This window comes from Corvus hawaiiensis, chromosome 21, assembly GCF_020740725.1.
Source record: "Corvus hawaiiensis isolate bCorHaw1 chromosome 21, bCorHaw1.pri.cur, whole genome shotgun sequence".
NCBI classification, from domain to species: domain Eukaryota; kingdom Metazoa; phylum Chordata; class Aves; order Passeriformes; family Corvidae; genus Corvus; species Corvus hawaiiensis.
Genome location: NC_063233.1, coordinates 504,617 through 515,668, shown reverse-complemented (window position 1 = coordinate 515,668; position 11,052 = coordinate 504,617). Strand labels below are relative to the sequence as shown.

Below are 11,052 nucleotides of genomic sequence, written 5' to 3'. Positions count from 1 at the left end.
GAGCGTCGTGTCACGTGTCATGTCAGCACCCGCAGCAGCCAGAGCCAGTGTGGGAGTGGGACACAGAGCCCGACAGCACCTGGCTGTGGCCTCCAGCGGGACTGGCACCACCTGGCCACGTGCCCGAGCCTCGTGCCATGTGGGACTGGTGGTCCTGGCCAGCTCCCGACAAAGTCAGGGGCCACCTGGGCACCCTGTGGGCACCCTGCAGGTGGTGGCTGCAGAGGGGGGACACAGCAAAGCCTGGACTTAGAGGAGTGGGAAAAGGGCCCGAGAATTGCTGTGCCCACAGGGCAGCTCCAGAGGCAGGTGGGAAGGGGCCAACACGAGGCTGCACTGAGGAATCTGTTCCATCCCACCATGGCTGTCTGGTACCCTGGGCACCCCTGGGAGGCAAGCAGGGCCTGGGGTGGTAGTAGCGGGCGGGGCAGTGGGGAAGGGCAGGGGGTGTGGGTGAGATGGGAGGTGCACAGGGGATGGAGCAGTGGGTGCAGCATGGGGCGGTGGGTGTGGGATGGGCTGGTGGGCCGGGGGCTGTGGCAGCGGGTGTGGGATGGTGGCGTGGGCAGGGATGGGTGGTGGGTGGGCACATCCTGGCTTGGGAGCAGCCACCAGCGGTCGGGGGGTTTCTAGAGCCACTGTTGCCATAGCAACCCTGCTCCGATCATATCATCGCCAGGAAAAAAGCAGCTTTATTATCAACACAGATCTTCCCAAATTAACCCTTGTGTGCCCACTTGGCTCCAGCCTGGTGCTGGCCCAGCTGGGTGCTGCCAGCCACCCATGCCTTGCTTGGCTGGTGTAGGCTGCAGTGGGGCTGCGCTGGGCTCCCTGTTCTGATGCACAGAATGTGCGCCCTCCCACCACCACGGGAGTGCTGGAGCATCCCAAGGGGCCTTTCCAATCACAAACATTTATTGTTGCCCATGAGAGTATCAAAACTTGAGGGCATCCATCTCAGCAGTGTCGATCCAGCGCTGGCGGTGTGGGAGCCGTCGCAGTGACAGATGGAGCAGGTGGAGGGAGGAGCGGGCAGCTCGGCTCCCAGCCCACTTACCCCACTGAGCTCTGCATAAAGCACGAGATACATATTTCTCCCCTGAAAAATTACTGCTAATTCTCCATACAAATGTTCCCTGACCCTTCCTGTGGCCTTCAGATGAAGCCATGAGAGATAAATAATGGTAACGAGCAGCAGGGAGGGGGTCGGAGTATGACACTGCAGGCACCACAGGAGGAATGTGATGGAGGTGTTTGGAAGGGGCCTGGAGCTGCCCCTCACCTCGTGGGGACCTCCCCGACTGCATACACAGCCCTGACCCTCCTGATCACCAATGGCTGCAGACAGAAAGCCTTGGATGAATCAATTAGATAGCTACTGTATATTGATTAATAATACCCATGGCTATAAAAATATAATTGATTGCCTGAAGAAGAGCAGAGGTAATGTAGAGACCAGACAGAAAACCTGTCTGAAGAGTGATCAATACTTGCATTCAGGAAACTCACCCAGGAGTATAATTGGACAAAGCAGAACTTGGGCCAAACCGAGCACCAGGAAAATGATTTCGCTAACAACCAGACACCAGGAAGCTTGCAGGATTGGCTGCATCACTCCTGGGAAAGCTATAGCCATGCCAGCTCCAGTAACATGTTCCATTTTCATGCCTTTTGGTGAAGGATGCAAAACTGCAAAACTTTGTTTTCTCAATCAGCCTGAATGCTGCAGCTGGACTGAGCCTCCTCCCGCTCGGGACAGCCCCAGGACTCCTCCAGAACACAACGATCCCAGGGACGTTTCCCAGCTGCTTCTGAGTCCTGGCAATGTTTCACTGCTAACACTGAGGTGCTCTGAGCTGGCCCTGCCCAGGCCAAGCTGGTTGCTTGTTGTGGGAATTGCTGTCCAGCCTGGTGCCAGGCACACCCCAGCCTCACAGAGGGCAGCGTGGTTAGCAAAGGCACACAGCCAGATTACAAAATGCAATTAAATACTTAAAAGCTGCCCTCCAGACTAAAGTAAATCAGACATGACTTTGACAAGGTGAAACCAAAGTGATGAAACCAATCCATTGTGCTTGGGGAATCGATCTCCCCGGCAGGGAGTAGAGAGGCCATCGATTCACAGCCTCAGCAGTCAGGAATGTCAAGCTGCCTGATCTAAATTTCTATATGCATCACTCCAGATTAAATGATGGAGGAACACGTGTGTAGGCATCCACTTGCCCAGCCTCACTTCACCAAGCAGCACCAGCACAGACCTGCCAGGGCCGGGCAGAAGCCTCTGGAGGTGACACGTGGCCACCTCTTGCCACTGCCTCACCTGGCAGCAGCAGGTACATGGCCGGCTCTTCTTGGACCTCCACGGTGCAGACCCCAAACAACACAGCGAGCCACAGGGGCTGCCTGTGAGGGAGCCCCCTCTGCAGTGGGGCCAGGTGGGTGCAAAGACCCCGACCGTCTGCACCTGCCCATGTGTGGGGAGGCTGCATTACAGTCTCGCAAGCCAGTGCAGTAATTAAGATTTCATTCTTAAAAATTAAATATTTATCTGCCAACATGGCCTCTGGCTGTGAGAAGCCTGGGCCTACATCAGCACGGGAGGTTGAGAGCTGTCCCCAGACCGGGACGGGGGTCCGGCCCGTCACGTGTGACACCGCCCTGGTGGGGCTGACGCCACTGGCCGCTTTGTCACTGTCAGACCCAGCGAGGCCATTAGTTTTGTCAGTGTGAGAATAAAAAGCTGTCTCTGGGGAGAGATGGAAAAACTCGATCCAGCTCCCAGCAGCCCTGAGGGGGTTGTGTTTTACCATTTCTTTATGACTTACCAGCTGGAACATGAGCAGGCTGAGCCGACGCGAGTGGCAGGACCATTTTCTGCTTCCAGCTCCCACCGGGAGCCTGTGACAGAACATCAGGGACCAGTGCGGGAAGCTGAGAAGCTGAGGAACAGATTGAGGGAGGGTGGAGGGAGGGAGGGAGTGAGGGAGGGAGGGAAGTTGGTGGTGTTCCATCGTGCCAAATCCAAAACACTTCTGGCACGTGCCTGGCCCATCCCACCCCCATCCCACCGGGTGGGGGCTCCTCCATGCCCCCGGCCCGGGCTGGGACAGGCTCTGCGGGAAAAGGGAGACTTGTGGAAAAGGTCCATCTGCTTGGGGTGCCCTGCAGCCATGTTTGGGTGACATCACCTCTCCAGGGTACTGGCTCTTGAGCTGGTCTTGGACCACTGCAGTAAGGGGTGGCAAACTGCTCCTGGTACCCAGCTGGGATGGCTGTGCTCATGTAATGCATGCAAATCTGTATGCAAATATGTCCTGCCTCTGGACTCAGAAAAACACCAGGACTCATCAGAATAAATATGGTTTGCCTCAACCTTTCTTTCACCCACCCAAGGAGTAAATTGCTATTTTGCAGCAGTTATGGCTCATGACGTATTTAACCCTTTCAGGAAAAGGACTCCACTGTATAGAAAGGATGAGCTGCAGCACAGCGTGGCTGGGATCCCTGTCCCTGATCCCCATGAACCTAGCTGCAGGCATCCCCAGACCTTCTCCATGTCACCAAACCTCCTTTCCTTTATTTCCATCATTTTGCCTGCTTTAACACACAGCTGCGACACAGCTCTCAGATCACCTGTGTATGTGATCTCTCCCACTGGCCACTCTCTCCCAGGATGGTGCCACCTGGTTCTGGGACACTCTGGAGATTTTTCCAGGGCTGAGCCAGGCATCGGGGGTCCTATTCCTGCCTGTGGGCTTAGCCTCTGGGAGGCTCTGCAGAAGTGGCCGGAGAGTTGTCTGCTGAGGAAATGTCCTTTTTGGGCCCTTTCTTACAAAAAGCCCGGGTGGAATAGAGTGGTCAGAAGCAGCAGGCATCTGCCTGAGGTGGGGCTATAAAGCCACTTATGGAATCTGAAACTCTTGAAGGGGAAACTGCGTGTGATGGACTGGGAAAGCAGGCTGATATCAGTCAAATAATCCCTCTCATTAGTCTTCTGTAAAGCAGGAGATAAGGCAGTGAAAGGGACATCTGCTCCCTCGCTGGGCGGTGGGTGGGGGTTTCCTGCAGCAGATCTGTCAGTGCCACAGGACTTTCCCACGGGAGGGGTCCCGCGGGCCCTGCTCTGCTGGCGGCCACGCTCCATCGCCCTGCCCGGGCAGAGGGGCTCTGCCGGGGGGCCCCAGCAGTGCCCAGAGCCCGGGGCTGTGTCCCACCGCTTGCCCCTTGGCTCCGGGGCACCGGACATGAAGAGCTGGCACAGGGCCCTGCCTGCCCCAGAGAGCCTGGGCTGCCCGGCGGGGCTGGGAGCTCCTGAGGCCTGAGGAACATGTTAAGCCAGTTCCACAAAAAAATCAAGGCTTGTATAAATAAAGAGTTCCCAGGTTGGTAAGAGCTTCTAAATTATTTGCTTCTTTTCAACCTCACAAAATCCATTTGCAGTTATTTGCAGCAATTTCAAACAAAACACAGACTCCCAACACCCTGGAAAAAGGAAATAATCCTGGCACATGGTAATTGTTTATGCAAAATAAACCATCACTGCCGATGATTGGCATCAGGATGCATCTTTGTCAACCTCATTTTAGCAATGTTCTGTTTTCTGTATGAATTACTATATTTGCAGTTATGAGAGAGCAAATACTACCCATCACCCATACCAACTCCAGCTTCCCACTCTCCCCATCACAAGCTTTTTGTACTACATGAAAGCTAGTTTCAAAATTTCATGTTCATAGTTACAGATTAAATAATATTAAACAGCATTACACTGGAAAGATTTGTTTCCAAGTAGCAAACAGATTCCCCATATTATTCTTTACTGTAAGTAGTTGTTGTTATATCTTATTCATCTGGAAAATAATTTCAAACAGCCATGAAAATAGCGGATTTCTCTCTGTTAAAATGATAGTCAGAGCCTGGGCCGCTGACATATAGTAACATGATTCACTTGGACAGTTACTGACTGCACATCCAATTCATTTCTTCTCTAGAGCACCAAGTTATTATCTGAAATGCACAAGGTGTCTGGGGGTAACATATGATCAGCCAGGGACGCTTTTGACGGCTTGAAGAGCAATCAATAAAAATTGTCTCCAGCAGTTTTGTAGAGTATGGAAGTTGGTGGTGAAATGAAGTGATGGAGATTAACTGGTGGAAGTCAATGCCCCGGTGCTGTGAACCCTGTTTTTTAATTAAAGATCCAAAGCTGCTTTTCACTCGAATGGGGTGTTTTCCCCCCGTGCCACATCCTGTGCTGAGGGATGACGTGCCCTCCCTCTGTGTGTGGATGAGTGCTCGTGCCGGGTGGTGGCTGGTGCCGGCCCCGGGCAGCGTGCCTGGCGGGGACAATGGCATCACTGGTGGCACTGGCCTGGCCCAGCCCTCGGTGGCCCCTTGCTGCTGTACTGGGCACTCACAGCTGCCCACTCTTTGGAAACACATTTTAAGGATAATCTTGACCATCACATTGACCAAATTAATATTCTCCATAACACAGCTACACTCTTCATTTGCAGCTGTTATTTCATCCCCAACAAAAAGGGGTCTCGTTTTTGGGGCCACCTGAGCTCTCATGGAGGCTGAAGTAAGTTTTTCAATTAACATTAATAGTGTGTAGCTGGACTCTGCTCTCACTGCAAGAAATGACTTCTGGGTTGTGAGGACATTAGTGCAAAGGCTGCTGGCTCCTTATTGCTTCTGCTTATGTGCAGTGAAGGGGGTTTGTATCACCAGAATGGAGGTCTGGTGATACAAATGTACAGGGGGCATCTGATAGTTCCAGGGGCAGCCCCAGCCCAGGCACCCTGGGAAATCCATTTGCATTTCTATGTGGAGTGGGTTTCAAAACACTCTGTTAATTTTCTTCCATTAAACACAGTACAAAGCTGTATGGTTTTGATGGTGCCATAATAATAAACACTCAAAGACTTGTTTACAAAGAAATAGTTATTGTCTGCTAAGTAGTTTTAATGGAAAGCTCCCTGCTGGGGTTTAGTGCAGGGCTGAGGATGCGAGGGGCAGGCCCTGAGCAGTGCTCCCTACTCCTCATGTACCCGTTGCTTAAGTGCAGAGAAGGGTTTTTGAGAGCTCTAGTGCACACAGATGAGATGATTGCACACTTTAGAGCAAATCTGCCCTCCTTTCTAGTCACACGCCTTTCCTACTAGTGCCATGTTTAATACTGGGATTTCTGTGGGTGGCATCTTTCGAGCAGGCCAGGTGAGGCTGCACTTCTACCAACAGCGTGTGTGCACATCAGCTGCCCAAACAGATGCTGCTGGAAGGATCTGGCCCTTCTGCCCTGTCCCTTCTGCCCTGTGTGCTGGCACAGTCTGCCTGGCGCAGGGCTGCCTGCTCCCGGTGCCAGCCCTCGTGCCTGCACTGTGCCATGGCACATAGTCCCAGGGAACTGCTGGGCTTCGGACTGTTTCAGAATCCCTTCCTGAGGGTCCATGTTTTGGCCCAGCAAAGATGTTGGCAGGCACTGTACAAGGTAAGTGACAGCAGAGAAAAGATGAATTATGGTTTGATTGTAGCAGCTCAAGGAGCAGGTCTACAAGCTGCCCTCTGGTGCCAATACACCAATGGACAGGAGGAGCAAATGGGGAAACCTGCAGAGGTGCAGGAGAGCAGGACCCCTTTGCCACTGTGAGCACACACTGCTGCGGGCAGAGCCGGTCACTGCTGCGGGCAGCACCGGTCACTGCTGTGGGCACAGCCGGTCACTGCTGCGGGCAGAGCTGGTCACTGCTGCGGGCAGAGCCGGTCACTGCTGCGGGCACAGCCGGTCACTGCTGCGGGCACAGCCGGTCACTGCTGCGGGCAGCACCGGTCACTGCTGTGGGCACAGCCGGTCACTGCTGCAGGCAGCACCGGTCACTGCTGCGGGCAGAGCCGGTCACTGCTGCAGGCAGAGCTGGTCACTGCTGCGGGTAGCACCGGTCACTGCTGTGGGCACAGCCGGTCACTGCTGCGGGCACAGCTGGTCACTGCTGCGGGCAGCACCGGTCACTGCTGTGGGCACAGCCGGTCACTGCTGCAGGCAGCACCGGTCACTGCTGTGGGCACAGCCGGTCACTGCTGTGGGCACAGCCGGTCACTGCTGCGGGCAGCACCGGTCACTGCTGTGGGCACAGCCGGTCACTGCTGCAGGCAGCACCGGTCACTGCTGCGGGCAGAGCCGGTCACTGCTGCGGGCACAGCCGGTCACTGCTGTGGGCAGCACCGGTCACTGCTGTGGGCACAGCCGGTCACTGCTGCGGGCACAGCTGGTCACTGCTGCGGGCACAGCCGGTCACTGCTGTGGGCAGCACCGGTCACTGCTGTGGGCACAGCCGGTCACTGCTGCGGGCAGCACCGGTCACTGCTGCGGGCAGCACCGGTCACTGCTGCGGGCACAGCCGGTCACTGCTGTGGGCAGAGCCGGTCACTGCTGCGGGTACAGCCGGTCACTGCTGCGGGCAGCACCGGTCACTGCTGCGGGCACAGCTGGTCACTGCTGCGGGCAGCACCGGTCACTGCTGTGGGCACAGCCGGTCACTGCTGTGGGCACAGCCGGTCACTGCTGCGGGCAGCACCGGTCACTGCTGCGGGCAGCACCGGTCACTGCTGTGGGCAGCACCGGTCACTGCTGCGGGCACAGCCGGTCACTGCTGTGGGCAGAGCCGGTCACTGCTGCGGGTACAGCCGGTCACTGCTGTGGGCAGCACCGGTCACTGCTGCGGGCACAGCCGGTCACTGCTGTGGGCAGCACCGGTCACTGCTGTGGGCAGCACCGGTCACTGCTGCGGGTACAGCCGGTCACTGCTGTGGGCAGCACCGGTCACTGCTGCGGGCACAGCCGGTCACTGCTGCGGGCACAGCCGGTCACTGCTGTGGGCAGCACCGGTCACTGCTGTGGGCAGCACCGGTCACTGCTGCGGGCACAGCCGGTCACTGCTGTGGGCACAGCCGGTCACTGCTGCGGGCAGCACCGGTCACTGCTGCGGGCAGCACCGGTCACTGCTGTGGGCAGCACCGGTCACTGCTGCGGGCACAGCCGGTCACTGCTGTGGGCAGAGCCGGTCACTGCTGCGGGTACAGCCGGTCACTGCTGTGGGCAGCACCGGTCACTGCTGCGGGCACAGCCGGTCACTGCTGTGGGCAGCACCGGTCACTGCTGTGGGCAGCACCGGTCACTGCTGCGGGCACAGCCGGTCACTGCTGTGGGCAGAGCCGGTCACTGCTGCGGGCACAGCCGGTCACTGCTGTGGGCAGCACCGGTCACTGGCAGAGGCTTTCCAGGCCCACGTGCCGGCAGCCAGCCCCACAGTGCTGGTGCCGGTGCTGCAGGCCAGTCCTGCGTTCCCCTCCAGCTCACACCACTGTGATATGGCAGCGAGGGCCGAGGGGCTGCATGGGCCTGAACTGCACCACTCGGCTTAATAAGAAATGTATAAAAATAATAAAAATGGAAACGCATGGATATTATTTGTCAAGTGTGTGCCTAGCAACTCCCTGTTATTTCACATATCGTTCTAGTGGGAACATAAGTAAAACACATTAGCAGTAATTTAAAGTTGCTATGTGCATTGATTATTTATACCCTTACATAAAACCCCAGCCTCTGTGTGCAGCACACCAGCCTTGATAAACTGTGTATGTTAAATCACAATCTCCGAATATGTGGACAGAATCTCCAGGCGAATATTGTAGGTTTTTTTAATATATATAGAGAGGGATAGATCCACTCTTTGGTAGTGACTTGCTTGGTTCAAGTGCATCTCTAAATCACACTATACATATAAATAATAAATAAGGGAGGCTCATATCCTTAATATTATTCTCATGTCTTATTAAACTAATATTTCAAAAAACTTTTATTTTTCCTTTAGTTGCAGGTCACTGTTAAAGTTTTAAAAAAATATTACAATCCAGCTCTGATGCTTCACGGGAAGAATGCGAGAGTCCCTGTAAAGCACAGGCATGAATGATTATTCTAATTGCCTGGAGATGCCTTCTGAGAGATGGAATAATTAAGCAGTGAGATGATTGAGACCTTCAGCACCTTTGTCTGTGCTCCCCTTCTGGACACCCCCCCCCCCCCCCCCCCCCCAGCAGCAAAAAAAAGGACCATTTTCTTAAACCATGTTTTATTTTTCACTTCATCACTATGAAGATTTTATTTGATTTCTTGCCCTGAAAAATCTTTCACTGCAGCCAGGCGATTCCTTACGTCCCTTTACGTGCAGCTTTCCTGGCGGAGAGGGAAGGCTGGGGGCTGGGGCCGAGCTGGGGCTCTGGGCAGGCAGGCGAGTGGTCAGTTCGCCAGCACGTCTGGGGAGGCCAGGCTGGCTGCAGGGCTGTGCCCGCCCGTGCCTGCCCATGCCCAGCCGTGCACCGGGGCTGCCCGCCGGCACTCACGGGGCCCTGCACCCGCTGTGGCTGTTTGCCCAGACCCGCTGCAAACCCGGCGTCTTCCCGGCACCCACCGATGGCTGCCAGGGCCCCCCTGCACGTGGCCGAGTGCTGCAGGTGCGAGGGCACGGCCGTGGGGCAGCGGGCGAGCCCCGGGGTGCTCGGGGCCACGGGTTAGTGATTGCTGGCTGCTTGCACAGCGCTGGGACTTGGCACTGACTGCGACACCGTGGAGGAGCTGACGGCATCACCGAGGAAGCTGAAATGGCTACTGTTGGCTCGGCGAGGCAGCGGGGAGGCACTGACAGTGCTCAGCTGCGGCGATGCAGAGGGAGGTGATGCAGGAGTGCGCCCGCAGGGATGGGCATGGCTCTGCCCGTCAGACCGGGAGTAAACACAATGCATCAAAATTTACTGGGAATTAACATCCCAAACATCTGCTGGAGCAGGTTTGACAGGTGACTGTCACAAGGAGCCTGTGGCAGAGGAGCCCAGCCTGGCTGTGGGTGAGTCGAGGCCCATGCTGGTGCCGCTGGGGCCCTGCCAGCGCAGCACTGGGAATGGGTTCTCAGACCCAGCACCAGTGGGGCGCTGGGCTCCACCTGCTCCTGGCTGGGCAGGGAAGGGTGAAACCTGCCAAGGGAATACGCTTGAACAAAATGTCCTGGATTTGGGGCACTGCTCTGGAGCAATGCAGGATGGCCAATGCTCTCCCTGCAGGAGCCCAGTGATGCTCTGGCATGTCCAAGCCCACAGAGCCACCACTGATGGGGATGTGACTGGCAATGGGTGACCCTCAGGGTGTTTCTGTGCTGCTCTGCAGGACAGAAACAAGATGGTTTGTGGCCTTTGACAAAAATTTGTTTTGAAAGAAAAATTGGGGTTGTGGGGCAAGTTTTCCTGATAAGGTCAGAGCATTCAGCCTCAACCTTTTCAGAGCAGAATGTTTCAATTTTCCACTTCAGTCTCATGTTTCATTTCAATTTTGTACTAAGAATGTAAATAAAATGAAAAATTGAAATTAAATGTTTAATTTTTCCTGAAGCAAGTAATTTCTATTGACCTGAAATTCAACTTTTCACACAAATTTGTTCCATAGAAGATTCTGGAATGGTCTCACCTCCTGTTCAGGCCATGTTCCTCTTCCAGCCTAGGCTTCACACATCTCCACAGTGAGGGCTGGCTTCTGCTTCTGCACTGGTTTGTTGCCTGGTGAAAGGGTCTTCTATTCCCCTGGGGTTTGCTATGTTTACTGTAATGTAAATAATAGCATTAATAATACCACACAATAACATTAGGAAGGGATGTAGGACCCCCAGGTGGAGCTGCTCTCAGTGACATCGGTAGGCACTTCTAGCAGAGCCGGCTGCAGACCTGGCTGGTGCTGCAGCCCCAGCTGCCCGCAGGCTGTCGGGGACCCATTTCTGTCATTTCTGAGCATTTACATCGAGGTCTGCTTGTGCCCGGCCCCTGCCATGACTGCACTCGATGCTCTCCCCCGAATGGAGCCGTTCACAGCTCTGCTGCCCCGGCTTCGCCCGTCTGAGGCGTCCGGTGCCGCTCCTTGCGGGCGGAGTCCCCGCCGCGCCCAGCCCCGGCTCCCCGCGCGTCCCCTCCCCAGCCTGGCGTAGGTAAATAACTTCCAAGCAAGCCACT

General features: G+C 55.5%; 1 long non-coding RNA gene across 1 annotated transcript; it reads left to right on the top strand.

Moving 5' to 3' along the window:
• Positions 1 to 5,547: 5,547 nt before the first annotated feature.
• Positions 5,548 to 9,088, top strand: LOC125336889. Its single transcript, XR_007207874.1, has 2 exons — positions 5,548 to 6,493; positions 8,874 to 9,088. It is a non-coding gene; the product is annotated as an uncharacterized LOC125336889 (long non-coding RNA).
• Positions 9,089 to 11,052: the final 1,964 nt, after the last annotated feature.